This window comes from Cheilinus undulatus, linkage group 2, assembly GCF_018320785.1.
Source record: "Cheilinus undulatus linkage group 2, ASM1832078v1, whole genome shotgun sequence".
Lineage (NCBI taxonomy): Eukaryota > Metazoa > Chordata > Actinopteri > Labriformes > Labridae > Cheilinus > Cheilinus undulatus.
Window position 1 is genome coordinate 27,625,029 of NC_054866.1, and position 17,534 is coordinate 27,642,562.

Here is a 17,534-nt window from a genome sequence, read left to right on the forward strand (position 1 = left end):
GCCTAGGGGTTCCCTTTCCACCCTGGACTGCAAATGTTTACATGTTTTGTTCAATAAAAACATGAAAACATATCATTTTTGTGCAGTATTAGTTAAAGCAGACTGAGTTTGTCTATTGTTGTGACTTAGATGAAGGTTTTGACTTAAAGCTAGACTAAAATGATTGAAATGACTCAAATGTGTCAAACTACTGAACATTCTTGTTCACCCATTTAGACTAAATCTAAAATAGCAGCCAAAATAAAATAACTGCATAAAAACAAGAGTACAGAGCTATAGATCTGTTTATTAGTCCAGTAGACTATAATCACTGTGAACCTAACATAAAATACTGTGTTTTGCTTATTGCTCACTTGACTATTCTTATGTGACTCCTCCAAAGCTCAGGAGCCTGCCTGTTAACCAAACAGCAATATCTAGAGGCACTTACAGTTTGTGATAACAACAGAGGGCAATAAAGGCATCCTTTTGTTTGTGGTGTTGAAGGTGAAATGCTCCTACAAAGTAGCTTTGGGATGGAATGTTGTTGCATTGGACAGTTGTATTATTCTTTTTTCTCAACCAGTCTCCCTCTAGTTCATATTTTGCAGCCATTCAACCCTTACACCTGTGGCTCATTACTACTTTTTAGTTGTTTGTTTCACTTTGCATTTACCTTTTTTTCTTTTGCAAAATGTGTTTAAAGTTTTGAATGTGAAACACTGAGTTTGTAACAAAATAAGTCATGGGGACATTCTTCATTAGAACCCATTAACTACAAGATATATTTTTGTTTTTATTTTGAATCAGAAAGAGAGGATGTAAAGTTAGAAAATGAGGTCACCCACTAACTGAAGTTGCAATCATTTTTGAAATTGCTGGAGATTAACGCATGGTATAGGTCAGTGGAATGAAAAAGGGTTGTGAATCTTTTAGTATCTTATGGCTGAATATGACTCTGAATCCAGGGGTCACACTTCCATTCAAAATAGATTTTCAGTTTAAACCCACTGTGGAGTCACAATACATTTCTAATTTATTAAGGAAGAGTGCTTATTTCAGGATCCACTCCAGTCAAATACACTAAGAAGCTACAACAAAAGATTTTTCATATCCATCCCTTTATTTAGATTTCTTAGATGTCCAAAGCTGGTAAAATAACATGAAACTATAATCGTCAGTTTTTTAAATGCTAAATGAAAAACTAAATTTTGACAGGCTTTGTAAATCAATAACTTTGACAGATCATGAAAACACAATAAATATACAATATGTAAAAGATTTATTTTTCTTAGCCTACGTCAGTCCTCTTAAATAGGATCAAACTGATGAGAGTAGTTCTTTACTCTGAATTTAAAAAAATCACTAGGGGTGGGACTCTATCTTAGTGTTTTTACTTCCTCTTACATCTTATCACAGAACAGTCCCATCTTTATGAAGGGAAGCCGTAGCCTTAAAAAACATTGATATTATGTCGGGCTGTCAGCATTAATTTACCACCTGCAATCATTTAAGATCCATACTTAGTCATCTTTCTGTAATCGCATGCTTTATTGTCCCTTAGTTCCTTATGTCCTTCCAAAATAGAGAGCAGGTCTTCCTAACAGGAAGTCAATTACTTTTAGTTTAGGAGTATTAGGATCAAAATTCAGTGCAAAAATAGCTAAATTTTTAATTTGTGACAAAAGAGGAGAATAATCCTAACTGACAACACAAATACAATTAATCTAGGGCTGTCAATAGATTAAAGTTTTTTATTGTGATTAATCTCACAAATTTCATAGTTAACTTGATATTAATTGCAAATTAATCACACTTTTTTTGTCTGTTCTACATGTACGTTACAGGACTATTTCTCAAGATTTAAATACCCTTATCAACAACAGTGGACAAAAATACTCTCTTTATGCAAATGTTTGTTCATGTCAACAACCCAAAACAACAACAGATAATGTCCAGATATAAATAAATGAATAAATCATGCTGGTCCTAAAGTGAGTTGGCCCACCAGGAAATGCCTGGTATGCCAGATAGTGAGTCCATCCCTGCTTGCAGAGTTGTCTGAGCGTCCCCATTGTACAGCATGGCTAAAGGGGGCGTCTCTCTGCATGGCGGTGTGCTCAGCCAGCAGGTGGTGTGGGCTATTTAACACTCTACGAACTCCTGATAACTCAGTTCAAGTCGAGAGTAAGAGAATATAACTTCAGTCTTATCTGGCATCTGGATCTGAAAGCTGAACCTGCCATTCAAAAGTCTCTGTCCTTCATCCATTTCTGCTCGCCTGCACTGCATCACAACGGTGCCGCTTACTGATCTGGCAAACTACGGGATGGGTCGAGGGTCACACAGAACATGCATGCGTTAATCGTCTGACAAAAAAACTAGTGCCGTTTAAAGTAATTTGAGTTAATGCGATATTAACATGTTAACTTTGACAGCCCTAAATTAATCACAATTTTAAAAAATCGAATCATAAAACAGTCTTAATATAATGACAACTTTTAGACCTTTGTAACCCACTGCTTGGCCAAGCTAATGTTAGCTTGTTAAAGCTTGTCATCAGATTGATCCTTATTCACTGACGGACACAAATTTGATTGTAGGATACAGTTCAAATGTTTAGTTGAATGAAAGCAAGATAGGCGAAATCAGTGGTTCTCAACTGGTGGGTAGGGACCCAAAGATGGGTCACGGAGTTGTTTTCAATGGGTCGCCAATGTGTATCTGGAAAAAATGGTGGAAAAAGTACATATAAACATGCGTTCACACATTATTGTTACTCTATTTTACTGGCATAATGGTAAATTTTCTCAATATTTCAATGTATCCATCTACTTTTCTTGGAATATCAAACCCTCTTTCTCATAACAAGCTCATCTCTTAAAATCTTTAGAAAACTGCAAAACATTTCCACATTATCATGTGAAATATGAGTAAAGAGGGTTAGTTTTGTCCTGTTTTCATTTTTTCATTTGGTAAATATGAGTATCTTTGACATTTGGGTTGCAATTTGTAGTTAAAAGAATGCTACATCAGTTGAGAACCACTGGACTAAATGATTTGATTTACTGTTTCATAGACAGTAAAAGTAGTAGTGCATCAGACAGCCTGACTTACACACCCCCTACTGTACGGTGAAGCATTGAAGGAGGAGAGGGTGCACAGAGGAAAAATACCAGCAGTGGGCTGGCTGTGGTCAAACAAGCAGCTGAGGAAAATAAACAGCATGTTAGAGAACATTGATTATTTTGTAATTTAGTTGGATATTACTAAAATTATTATTTGCACTTCTGATGTGAATTTCGTCCAACATCTCCAGGAATAAATACTGTAATGAAGGCTAAAATTAACAATAACAGCCTCATTTGCAAGCTCAGTATTCATGTATTCTGATCTATTAAGTTGTGTATACAGAAGAAAAGAATCCATAAGCTAATTTTCTTTCCTTGCATTCATCTCGTTTCACTTCATTATATCCTTACTGACCTCTTTCCCTCTCTTTCTATGGACTCTTTCTTTCTAAACCCCTAACACTGGACTTACTTAGTTCATGTATTTTCCCCCTCCTCCCCAGCTCATTTCCACTAGTCATGTGAAGCAGTAAATGTAATTGCTCCAGGGGCCTGTGTTTGTGATCACTATGCAGCAAACACCACCATCACCATTTCTGTCAGAGAAACTGCTGCTGAGGTCACATGTAACAAGTTTATATTTCACCCCAGATGATTTTTCTGTCCAGAAGACCAGAGCAGACCAAAGGAGCTGGTTAATCGCCATAGTTTTTTTCCCCAACTCTTTTTATTACATTTTTACGACATTACAGCGAGATACAGAATCAGTCGAGTACTAAGTAGGGGTGTAAATCACCAGTTTTATCCTGATACGATATGATTTCGATATTTTGGGCAACGATACGATTTTTTCTGATATCAAAAAAATCTGCCACGGTAAAATTTTGATTCGATTTGATATGGGGCCCAGGATCGATATCAGATGATTTTGTGCAAAAATTTCACACAGTTACAGAAAAAAAACAGTTTCTGCAATTAAATTATAGACAGGTCTCTGTATTTAATAAAAAATGTCTTTAACAAAAACAACAAAGATCTGATTACCCATGATTACCTTTAAATTAGGAACACAACTATGCACATTTGTGTTAAAACATATTGATTTAAAACAGCAAACATTTTCAGTACCAAACATTTCATTTCCTCACATCCCCAGATCACTCTAAAGCACCAATATGGACTTTTTCTGCAACCCTTTATAATAATGATCAAAATGTTTGGCCTGTGCTTCCATTTTAGATTTTTTTTCTTAAACTGATTTACACACATGTGGACGTCAACAGATATTTCTGCTCTATATCAGCCCTACTCATACTTTACACAGGGGCCTGTTAATGTGGCAGATAGTTCATTTAGTTTATTCACCTTATGGGATTTAAATGGGGTGAAACATGTGGCATATGATGTTATATAATGATGCTTTATCATTTTTTATTTATTGCAACCTTGATTTTAATAAATGGAAAGGTTAGACAGAATACTAGAGCAAAGGGGTGGGGGGTATACAGAGAACAGCTGTCCTGCTTGAACCACATTAAATTTGGACAGCTTATATTTTCATTATAAATCTAACGTGACACGGCGATGTAAAACAAGTGTATCAAAGGAGATATGTCTGTGTCCCTGTGTATCTGCGGTCTGCTGAAGACAGCACTCGCTTCCTCAGCCATAACAAGTGGAGTGTTTTTATCCATGAACGATCTCACACAGCGGTTATATACAGATAAAGACGCAGATGTAGTCGGCAAACTAAGGGGAGAGCTCAATCCTGCATGAATCCCCTGAACATCTCCCCAACCCTCCCAACCCTCCATACACCCACCCCTCCCATGTCCCACATTGTTATGGTCAAAGTGCATTGCTGATTACAACACAAGTATTGAAAACATTAAATAAAATCATACAAAATTAAAATATATAAATATAAAATAATAATAACAAATAAATACAAATAATAAATGTGTAAACAAGAAAACTATTAGAAAAATATGTGAAAAAATAAGATTCTAACTTAAGAAAACAAGAATGTATAAAAAAGTTAACAAAGATAGTAACAAAGATGTTGATATAGTCCAGGGGTTCCCAAACTTTTCAGCCCATGACCCCCAAAATAACAGTGCCACAGACTAGCGACCCCCGCCGACCCAGGAGGTAGAATACAACCACACAGATGCGCAGATGAAGGCCAATGCAAACACATGTATAGGCCTTAACACAAAAGAACAAAAGCCAAACACCTTCAACATTATTTTATAGTCACTTTAATATATAATTATGTAACCCATATACAAGAAACCTTCGAGTATGAAGAGCAGCACTTTGTCATCTTTCAATGTTTAAAAAATGCGCAGGGGATGTCTGTGCGTAAGCGTATCAGTAGCATCAAGAGTGCACACCTGCATTACTGCTGGCATGTGCAGAACATTAAGATTCTTTTTGTAACTTTAACAAATCACTGTAATTTCTTACACTTACCTAATGAGATGGATGGGCAATATGCATGGAGCAGAGCAAGTCCATTCTTGGTTTAATTTCCTCCACATTTAGCCGTGCTCTGTATTTATTTTTCATGTAAGTCATCACTGAAAATGTTTTTTTCTGCACAAGTAAGTGGAGCCAAAGGGTATCAGTACATCCATAGCTGCCTTGGAAAGCTGTGGGTATTCCCTCTCCATGGAAATCCAAAACTTCGCAAGCGCCATGGTGTTAAAGGCTGTCTGTAAGGTTCGGTTACTTGACAGTTCAACCAGTGTGTCCTCCAAGTCAGATGTCAGATAAGATGCCCTCACAACAGTGAATGGTGATATTATCCAGTCGTATTGCTCCGGAGCGATTTCCTCTGGAAAATACTTGTCAAAGTGCTCCAGGAGGGACTGAAGGTGTGGTATGATTGACTTCTTCACTGTATTAACACTGAGTGCATTTTCCTCCATGAATTCGTCCAGCTCAGAAAACATATCGATCCTACCCTTTTTCAGTCGCGCTGTCCAGCGTTCAAGTTTCCTCTTGATTGTGTAGATTGTAACATTCATTGACAAGATGCTGGTGTTTTCACCTTGCAGTGGCATGTTAAGTCTGTTAAGTTTTTCAAATATACAAGTATGCCAGCCTTGTTAACCAGTCAGGATCAGTGAGGTGGTCAGCGAGCTGGCAACCGTGCTCCATCAGAAAAAGGCGCACCTCATCCCGTAGCTCAAACAGGCGGCTGAGCAAATTTCACACACACATGAGCACATGGAACAGCAGGCCCTAGTGCTCAGATCCCAGTTTGTTGCACAGAGTGGAAAATAGTCTGATGTTGAGTGGACGTGATTTTATGTAGCTAGTTGATAATTTTTATCGCAGTGTCAAGAACATGTTTAAGCTCTGGTTCAAGTGTTTTGCTTGCAAGACTTTCTCTGTGAATAATACAGCGTGTAAAAATTCTACTGGTTTAGCTGCGAGTGAGGGATGCTTGGTTTTCAAGTGCCTGACCATTTTTGCAGGCTTTAGGCTCCCATGTGCAAGTACCTCGGTGCATATCACACATTGCGGATGTGGAAGTTCATTGATGATGACACAGACAAATCCATACTGGATGAATTCCTCTTGATATTTTCTGCATTTGGCTTGCTGCTCCAACAGATGATGGATCTGTCCCCCTGTACAGGAGGTCGATGCTTTTGCCAACAGAGGTGATTTTGTCCTCCCAGCCTCCGCTAGCTTCTCCTCTGCAGGCCTCTCCCCAGTTGTCGTGACCTCGGCTGGGTTCTCCTCCGTAGCTCTCTCCGCTGGCCTCCTCACTGGCTCATCAGTTTTGTCTTTAGCTGGTATTAACCAATGTTTCATGGTGACTTTAAAATCTTTAAATCAAAATATCACTAAATTAATTCAGCTGTTTTGCATTACCTACGTACACATGCCGCCGTGTGACTCGTGCTGTTGTGATTTGACCTGTTACGCAAAACTGTCGCTAATCTGCCGCTGACCCACCATAATATTCTCGGGGTCATGGGTCAACTAGAAGAAAAAAATGAAAAACAGTCCTTTTCTGTTTTTTTCATGATTTTACTCAAATTTTCACATGTATTTTGCGATAATTTAACCATAAATATGTAAAATATGCAATTTTGTACTAACTCAATTTTTGTTGTTTGTTCCCCTGACATCTGCTGCGACCCCAAACCTGTGGGGGGGTCGCGACCCCCACTTTGGGAACCTCTGATGTAGTCATAGCAATCTCTCTCTCCTCCCAACCCCCAGCCTCTATTCCTGTCTAAGACGTTCCATCGGCATTCTCAGGTGTTATAACAATCTTCTCACTTATGAAGTATAACAGGGGGCCCCACGTCTGTTGAAAAGTTATTGAAGATCCCTTGACGGAAAATCTTAATTTCTGTAATTGTAGATACTGCAAGAACTTCCGAACCCACATATTATGGGTTTATATGCGCCTAGCTAGCAAGGTGGTGAAGGCAACAATACGCTTAGTGGTCATGGGCAAATTATCTGTTAGAGGAAGGCCAAAGAGCTCTGAAAAAGAATTTGGTTGTATGTTTTTGTTTAGAGCCTGCTTGAGAGTGTCAAAAATGTCAGACCAGAAGCTCGTTAACCTCGGGCAAGTCCAAAACATGTGTACATAATCCGCTGGAGACTGCTTACAATGATTACATACATCACTGCGATTAGGATATAGTCTAGCCAGTTTAGCATTGGTTAGGTGCACTCTATGCAGCACTTTACATTGCAAAAGGCTGTGCCTGGCACATATAGATGAGGAATGGACCAACTTTAATATTTCTCTCCACTGACTCTCAGAAATGTTCGTCCCCAACTCATTTTCCCATACCTATTTAAGCTGTACACTGGATTCTGGACTCAGAAGGGTAATTTTTTCATAGGTAACAGATATCAGCCATTTTTGTTCAAAATCAAGAGAAAGAAACAGATCAATTTCTGCCTCAGGGGGCGGTTGGGAAAGAGCGGAAACTGTTTCTGGATAAAGTGTCTTATTTGGAGGAAACGAAAGAAATGGCTAGTGGGTAGAGTGAACTTTGATAACAATGACGCAAAGGATGAGGACACTTTTTCATACAGATCATTAAATGTTTTGAGGCCGTTGGTCGACCACACTCGAAAGGCACCATTAGAGCAGGCCGGGACAAAAGAATGATTGTTAAGAATGGGAGCATGTATCGAAGCCCTGTGTAGACCGTATTGTTTCCTAAACTGTAGCCAAATTTTCAGTGTGTTTGTCACAACTGGGTTGTGAGACACCTTGCAGACGTTTACAGACAGGTTTGAGGAGATCACAGAGTGTAGAGAGCAGTGAACAGATGACAATTCAATGTGAACCCAAGGGGGGCAATGTCTGATGGGCTGTAACGCACCCAGTATAACAGCTTAGTAATAGTGCAGGCCCAAAAATAACTGAAAATTTGGAAGTCCTAATAGCCCCTCAGATTTAGGAAGCTGAAGGACGCTTTTACTAAGACAAGCAGGTTTATTACTCCCAATGAATGTATTAAGTTGTTGGTCTAGGGAAATAAAAAATGATTTACTTAAACAAATTGTGACATGTTGAAGCAGATATAAAAACTTGGGAAGAATAACCATCTGATGAGATTAATCCGCCCTGCTACAGACAAGGGAAGAGAAACCCACCTTGAAAAGTCTTTTTTACATTTCTCGACTAGTGGCTGAAAATTCTTCAGAAACAGTTCTTTAGTGTAGTTTGCAATAAACACCCCTAAATATTTAAAGCCTTCTTCAGCTATTTTGAAGGGAAATATGGAGTGTGAGAGTCACCTTGCCAGATTATTTACAAAAAAAAAAACTCTCTTTTTTTAATATTTAATTTGTACCCACATAGATGCCCAAACTGGTCCAAGACTGACAAGATTGGAGGAAGGGAAGATATAGGGTTTGAAATAAATAGCACCAAATCATCAGCATAAAGATCAATTATGTGCACTCTACCAAATAGGGTGATACCCTCGAATATATCTTGACTCCTACACCAGATGGCGAGCAGTTCGATGGCTAGATTAAATAACAAGGGTGAAAGTGGACAGCCCTGACGAGTCCCACGCTGAAGAGGAAAACAGGGCGAGTGAATACCGTTAGTGTTTACTGAGGCAGATGGGGCAGCAAACAAAAGTTTGACCCAGGAGATAAAATCAGAGTGAAAACCAAATATATTTAAGATAAAAAAAATAAATATCCCTACTCCACCCTATCGAAGGCCTTTTCCGCATCGAGAGCCACTACAATCTCAGGGGACTTAGACGCAGGTGACAAAATATTATTTATTAGCCTTCTCGTAATAAAGAAGGATTGTCTACCCGCTGTGAATCCTGTCTGGTCTAATGATATTATGGATGTCATTACCTTTTGGAGCCGGGTAGACAGAACCATTGCAAGAATCTTGCAGTCCACATTTAAAAGGGAGACTGGTTGATAGCTGCTGCAAGAGGTAGGGTCTTTGTCATTTTTTAAAGGTAATGAAATAGATGCTTCTGACAGAGTTGCTGGTAATCTACCTTCAGAAAAGGAGTCATTGAACATTCTAGCTAAAACCCAGACGAGTAGTGCTGAATATGCTTTATAAAATTCAACAGTAAAGCCATCAGGGCCAGGCGATGTCCTATTTCGCATAAACTGAATGGCTTCTTGTACCTTGTGCGATGAGATGGGTGTACCCATATCCCTAGCTATATTTTCATCAATTTAAGGGAATGTTAAAATGTCAAGAGGATTGGAACCAACAATGACAGTAGGGGAATATTCAGAGGTATACAAATTGGTGTAAAATTCAACAAAAGATTTATTTATATCAACTAGATCAGAAGTGCATCTACCGTCGGGCAGTTTGATTTGGGAGATTAGTCTAGAGGCACTTACTGCCCTGGCCTGTTGTGCCAATAATCTCCCCGCCTTGTCCCCGTGCTCAAAAAAATTTGTCTGGCTTACTGTAGCTGTCTCTCTACTGTATGTGTCATTAATCTGTCATGTTCTGAATGTAATAAAAGCCGCTTCTTCTGTAACTCAGGAGACGGTGAAGTGGAGTTGATCCCATCCAGTTCAAGCAGCTTATCTGTGATTTCCTGCAACCTAACCCTTTCTTACTAACCCTTCTCACTTGCCCAATGTAAGATATAACCTGTCCTCTGACCGTAGCCTTCAGCTCCTCCCACAGAATGCCACTACTGATATCTGGAGTGCCATTTAATTCCATATAGGAGCAAATTTGTGTTGCAACAAGTTTTTAAACTTGCTGTCTGCAAGCAAGTAGGAACTGCATCTCCACAAGACAGGGTGGGCCATGCTACATGGTAAATTGATGTCAATTGTAGTTGGGGCATGATCCGAAACAGCTATGGAATGGTAATCACATGCACTTACATAGTGTAAAATATTACTGGATTACTGCCAAATAAAGAAAATATAAATATGACACAAATTTGATGAATTTTTGAGACGTGGTTATGCAGTTAAGTAGTGACTGTATGTTGTTTTAACGCAATTTTGATTTTTATTTATAAAAGGTGTATACGTTGATTTACTGCTCTGAATAAGGCTGTGATGAGCAGTGATATAAACGTGTCACACTGGCACCTGTCTGCTGCTTACAATGAAGGAGAGAAGAGGAGGAAAGGCAGGATTACGTGCTGCAGCAGTTTGAATGTAGGCCAAAGAAATGCATGTAAATCAATGATTTTACTGCTTGAAACATTTCTAATAATGATCCATGTCTGAATGTCGCAGATTTTTGCTTGCAGTTTAGAGTTGTTTTCCACTAGTGTAGCACACGTTTCTTCCAATGTTAGCAGGTGTTTTTCTCATTCGCCTCCAGCAAGGTTATTTTTTGCGTGTGGTCTGACACTGTGACATTTACTTTGTCCAGCTTTGCCTCGAGTGTCAAAATAGCAGTCTTGAAGTCCGTGGAAAGGGCCTGCCGGTGCTCTTCTAGAAGGTTAGCTATAGCCGACATGGCTAGGAGGTATTAGACTTTGCACTCTGGTCTCTTGCGCTCTGTCTTGTCGAGTATGTCATCATTTCGGATGATATACTGTTCAACGCGATATTATCACTTATTGGATGATACTTTTTATTCTGGCTTATAGGATATTAGAAGGTTGAAAAATGAATTGTAGCAGGAGCGAGGCTCAACGTGCGCTTACTCCATCTTGCCCCCTAATCAACAGGTTTGACCTACTTTCACAGAATTAGACCAGCAGCAGCTTTAAGTGGCCAATATGAAGCTGCAGTCATTTAAGCTCTAGCTTTAGCAAATAAAAGAAAGAACAACAAAAAGCAGCAACTGGAACCTCTTTATTTTAGTCCCAGTCTGTTGTAGTCACTCTTCTGTATCAAATGCCATTTAATCTGTCACTGTTATGTAATGTTTGGTAAGTGTAGAAGTGGCTATTAAAGTCACTCAGATGTCAGGTTGATGACATGTTTAGCATCATTCATTCAGTGAATGGGCAGGAAAATGAGCATGTATGAAAGCTAATGGACAATATAAAGAGAAGAGCATAGCCATATCATCACTGTTGAGAGCAAACCTCTTATCTTGAAAACCATTACTTTTCAGGAAAAGAGACAAGCTTTCTATAAAGTCAATTACCAGTATGTGTTATTAAATTATTCATATTTTACCAAAATCAAGCTAATATGTAACAAAGTTTTGGACCAGAAATGTACAAAGAAGTTCCATCTTTGTTAAAGAATCTACAGTCCAAAGCAATTATTTACATACAAGCTCTTCTTATCATTAGTTTAAGATTTGTAAAAATCACAGATGGATGTAGAGGGTAACCAATAGCAAATGAAACTAATACAAATAGAGATGCAATGTTGCTGCCAAATAAGGTCAGGAATTAATAAGCATGCTTCTGTGAACATGTGTCACCCTCATGCTACATAATTATTCTTCTTCCACAAGTATTTTTCAAGGAATTGAAATGGGCAAATTGATGTTAAAAATTGCAACATAGTTACCGTATCCAAGGAGGATGGCAGGCAGACTGATGTCGTGCAACAGGAGCGAGGGAGAGAGAGCCTACAGGCAACATCACACTATTACAGGTGGTGCCTCTTAAGCACATTATTAGTATGGATGAATGGATGTGTTACATTTTTACTGGTTTTCTAGTAAGTGTAATTTACAAGTAGCTTTTAATCACTTAGATAAAAGAATACCATGCTCTAAGATAAAACAGGTATTATGTATGAATTGCAAAAGATTTTTAGATAAAAAATGCATGTAACAAAAAAAAGCAAGCATTCGATCCAACATTAACTGCTGCCCGTCCTCCACAAAATGTAGAACCATTGCTGCAGTGCTTTTCTGTGTCTGTACAGAAATATCACATAAAGGGGATGGTTATCACTTTAAAATCCTAAACCTGTGTTGTACAGATAACAGGTGATCTGATGATAACCTATTGATTGACATCTGTGATACTGAGATCTATTAAATAGTTAAAGCAGAGGTCATCAACTACATTTGTACAAGTGCCAGCTTGTTTTGAGTGCCACACTTTCAAATATAAAGTCCCTAATGCCTATACTGCAGCCAGCTAAAAGGGGATGTTTCCAATATTTAGCATATTTCTGAGGTTGCCACGTTGTCCATAACCAAGTCCGACACTCATGTGCTGCTTCCTGATTGTCAAAAAACGTGTGCAGAAAACAGGTATGCTGTTTTCATTTTCAGGCAGAGACTTCTTTTGGGGGCCAGACTGTGAGCCTTAGGCCCCCAGGCCTCCAGTTAATTATCACCCAGTTAGAGGTAAATCATCCTCTGGTACAGGGAGCACAGGGAGCTCAGATGGCATAGTGGTTAGTTTTCACCCCATGTGCACAGGCAGCCCAGGTTCATGTCCGGCCTGTGGCTCCTTTTCCACACGTTTCTCCCGACTCTCATCACTGAGTTTTGGTTGTACATTTACAGCTTTTAAAGTTAAAATTTCCTATTTTTTTCTCATTAATTAACAACTGTTTTTTACTTAAGAATTTCAAGGGTTTCTTTTCTTCAAGATTAATGGATCATCTTCATTTATTTATCTGTTTTAATGTGGCCCTTGTACACTGTTGTTGATAGTTCATACATTGATGTTTTAGTAGGAGCAAGTGTAAGTGGGCCAATTATGATGGGGTTTTTACAATGGTAACAATTAAAACTGATGCCAGTTTTTCCTTGTGGGAGAAAAAAAAAGAAAAAAAAACACTGGTTTACAGGTCCCCATAACCACTTTGCAATCATTGTTTTTGTTCACTAGGAGCAGAAAAAAGAGCGTTTCCATATAAAGATAAATGAAGCCTAAACACCTGTTTACTTGAAAAAACATTAGCCTATAGAAAGGTTTATGTAGACCTTTGGCCACCTGGAAGCATATGGGGAAAACATGACCATGAAATCATCATCCTTATTATTATTATTATCATTATTATTATTACTATTATGATTATTATTATTATTTTACACGTGAGTCAATTGCCCAGGAACCATTCAGGTAGCCTACATAGTGTTTATCAAAGTGGGCCCCCCACGTGGTTGCCAGAGACTGCTAGGAGGGTCACAAAGGGATGAGTGGAAATAAAATGGAACAAAATAAAAAAATTTACTAATTACATGACATGTGACTGTATCATTTTCATGTTTTTTTCATGTTATTGACACAGATATCTCTATCTATATGCCAATGGTACAGTTTTACAGTTTACTATTGTTTATTTAACCTACAGTTAAATATTGTCAAGAATCTATGTAATAACAAGAAAGACAAATTAAATTTAACAAATACATAACCAGACGGAAGTTGTGACAAAACCTGCTTACAGTACCATTTCTGGAAAGCTAATTATTAAGAAATAATAGACTATAACATAAGAAAACTGTAAAGAAATGAATGACTTAATTACAAGATTATAACTCTTAAATAACAATAAAAGAATTTGTATTTATAATTTTTGTTATTCACCGTGGTAATAGAGAAGGGCTTGTAAGAGGCTAATGTAGGTATGGCAAAGTCTGGGAACCCTTGCCGACAACTTGCATTATGCATTTTAACACTTCATTAAAGAATGTAGGCTATTTTAGCTGGCCTTTTTAGCTTATTCAACAAAAAAAAATAAAAAATTAAAACTGTAACTTCATTTTCGCCCTAAATGAGGAAGCCTACTAAAATGTCAACACAAACACTGAAGTAATAGACCCAATCATTTTTTTTCTAAAATTATTGCGACGCCATAGGCTACCTCTAATGTAGGACAAATAAGCTAGTTGACTTTAACAAATAACACGAGCTACTACTCCTTCAGTATCTTAGATAATTAACCTACTTTTGCAATATTCGACAAAAAGCATCATGTCTGGAGTAAAAACACAACTTACCTCAGTGTCTCGTGAAGCCGTCGTCCACTTGCTCGGGCTCAAAAGATTAAACAGCCAATAAGAAAGCCAGGTAACCTCCTTTCAGCCCTCTCCGGTTGAACTTCTCACGTGGATGGGAAAGGAGGAGAAGCGGCGACTCTTATCATGAATGCTCCGAGACCGACATGTAGCTTCAGAGTTCATTTCCAGCCGACTTTTCGGTCTCTCCCTTCGTGTAGACTAGTCCAGATCAAGAAGGGATATGTATCTCCAACATCTCGTTGGAGAAGAACAAGGTGGTGGACATCAAAGAGGCGCCGCTTGGAGAAATGGTGCGTTCAAGTGGCCCCGGTTCTGCTGCAGCTGCTTTTTCTTGAACCGACCCCAATTAGAGAGAGAGAGAGAGAGAGAGAGAGAGAGAGAGAGGCTCCGGCTAAATAAGCTCACAAGCTAACTTTCTTAATCTGAAGCGCCCTCTCCCTCTCTCTCTCTCTCTCTTTCTTCTTTTTCTTTCTGTCTCCCGCCCCTCTGCCTCCCTCCCTCTTTCTTTCCTACCCTCCTACCTCCCTCTCTTTCTCTTATTTCTGTGCAATTCACTTAAGCTTTATTGGAATCATTTCTCAAATCACTAACAGCGGTGAAGGTTTTATCTAGAGATTCCTACAGGTGCTATTTAAAAGCATCCAACACTTCAAGATCAAAAAGCTTAAAATTCCTATGTTTGTCTGATCCCATCTATGATTCACTCCTATGTTATTTAATCATTGAGCATTTTGTGTAAACCTGCCATAGCCCCTCATTCTGCCCTTTTTTCCAGTGACTTGTATTTACTGATATGGTTCAACTGGAGATAATCAGCCATCTCATTGCTTACAGAGAAATTGTTTTGCCACAGCCACACAGGCTACGAGCATATGAAGAAATGTCATTTACCAGTTTTGTTTTAAACAACTGAATTAACCAGAGTTGCCTTTTGGGGCAGACAGATTAAAGCTTTCACATAATTATGGTTATGCGGGAAAGAATCCTACAAAGGACCCTGCCTTTATAGCCTATGTAAATTGCTCAAGCCAAACTGAAGAGACGTTCCCCATTTGGGTTACCAGTTTTTCTCTTCCTTTTCCTCTCATTATGAAGCACCTTTCCTGTCACACAGTAACCTCTACAGTCACACTTGAACGAGCTAAAATGGCTATCATCATGTAATTGCAACTGTTATTTATTTTATTTTATTTTTATTTAACCAGGATTTATTCCCATTGAGATACAAAAATCTCTTTTACAAGGGAGTCCTGGCCAAGACAGCAGCATGATAAGTTTCACATATATGACATTAAAACAGGACATAAGACCTAGGTTACATAAATTACCAAATCAACAGCTTTCAGCAGAAAAACACAAGCACACACTGGTCAAATCTTCCCTAACTCTAGTTTTGAAATCTCCTAAACTAACACAGCGCTCAAGTTTAAGATGACCCTGTAACTCTGACTAAGACAATGGAGCAAAAACTGTTATGATTTTATAATATTAGTATTAGTAGCTGTTACAAGACAGTCTGGCTGCAGACTGTTGATCTCAGATGGCCCTTGTTGCAGACCATTAATCTAGGACACAATCTCTGTCAGAACAGAAGTGCTGTAATTTGCCAGTGCAACATATTTCCAGTTATTTTTAAGCTGAACTTTATCCATAAACCAAGTCTGGAAGATACAGTTGTGAACGATCAAATTGCAGACATTACAGACTAAGCAAAATGTCACAAATAAATAGATACACGAACGGTTGCTCAGATTAGCTGCTTAACTAAAGTAAACATAGCTACGCTAGCTCTGTAGTTAATGTTACTACATAAGCCAGTGTTGCTGTAGCAACATGAGCTTTAGCAAACATAGCTACAGCTAACGTAGCTATGTAAGCTACATATATGTAACTATTTAGCTCACAGAGCAATGTAGCTAATGTTACTATGTAAGCCAATTTAGCTACACATAATATAGCTACATAGCTTATGTAGCTAACATTAGCTTAGTAGCTTTGACAGTATAGATATCGTTGAGCCTCATGAGCTTTAGCTATGTAGCTATGTTATCTAAGTATGTATGTTTATGCAGCTATACAGAGCTATAAAAGTTACATTTGCTATGTTAGAGTGTTTTTACAGAGGACAAGCTTTGTTCCTGTAAGTGGACTGTTTACTCTGCATCATTACACATTTTGTAGTCAGGTTCTGAAGGTCAGGTTTTAAACTTTAAACTTTTGGTATCCTAACCCTAATTTTAATCCTGACTCTAACCAAACAGAAAGTTTAGATTAACAGTCTGCGAGAGAGCCGTTGTAAATCTATGGTCTGCAGCCAGACCCCTATCAGTTATTCAGTTACTTTATCTATTCAAATACTCACAACTTTAAAGTCCACCAGCTCATTTGGATTGGTGCACAATGAATCTTGGCAGCCACAAGGAATGCACATGACAGATTCTTAATTGGCCAGCTAGCCCCCTAAATTGACCCATTTTTTCACTTGATTTTCACTTTACCTTTGATAGGCCAGATACCTGCTACCACTGCTACAGTTAGTTCTATAATGGTGTAAAGCAGTCAGTGCCTGTCATTCTGGCTTCTTGCTCCACATGAAACCAGATAGAAATTGTGTGAATGCCAAATTTTGGGTCTGGTAAAGGTAGGTGGTGTCACCTGGCTGAGCTGCATGGACATGTATAAAATAAAACTTTCAGAAAGACCATGGAAGTCCCATCTATCACTTCAGTTCACACAATAACGTAGACATCCTTCCCTTTGACAGAAAAAAAAAAAATATATAAAAGGAAGATACCTTAAGTTGAGATCTGGTGACATGCTGAACCTGTCTTTTTTCTTCTTTAATATGTTAATCATAGTTAAAATGTTCGCTGTGTTACAAGGATGCATACCTGCTGGTGAATTTTGACCTTTAATAACTCTGATTATGTGGTTGTTTTTGCTTACGTTCAACCGTTTTCTTTATTGTAAGGAGAGTCTATGGAAAGCAGAGTCTCTGAAGACATGTACTGCTGCTTAACAGTCAAACTATAGTGCCAATGTGGGATAGATATCTCCAAGTTTCCATATTGGTTGAGGAG

At 38.4% G+C, this 17,534-nt stretch overlaps 1 protein-coding gene across 1 annotated transcript in view; it reads right to left on the reverse strand.

Annotated features, from left to right (window-relative positions):
• LOC121522480 (solute carrier organic anion transporter family member 1C1-like) overlaps positions 1-14,733 on the reverse strand; it is a 59,060-nt gene extending 44,327 nt beyond the window's left edge. Inside the window, exon 1 of the mRNA XM_041806924.1 lies at positions 14,434-14,733. The gene's annotated coding sequence lies outside the window, so the exon portion shown is untranslated. The remainder of the gene's footprint in view (positions 1-14,433) is intronic.
• Positions 14,734-17,534: the final 2,801 nt, after the last annotated feature.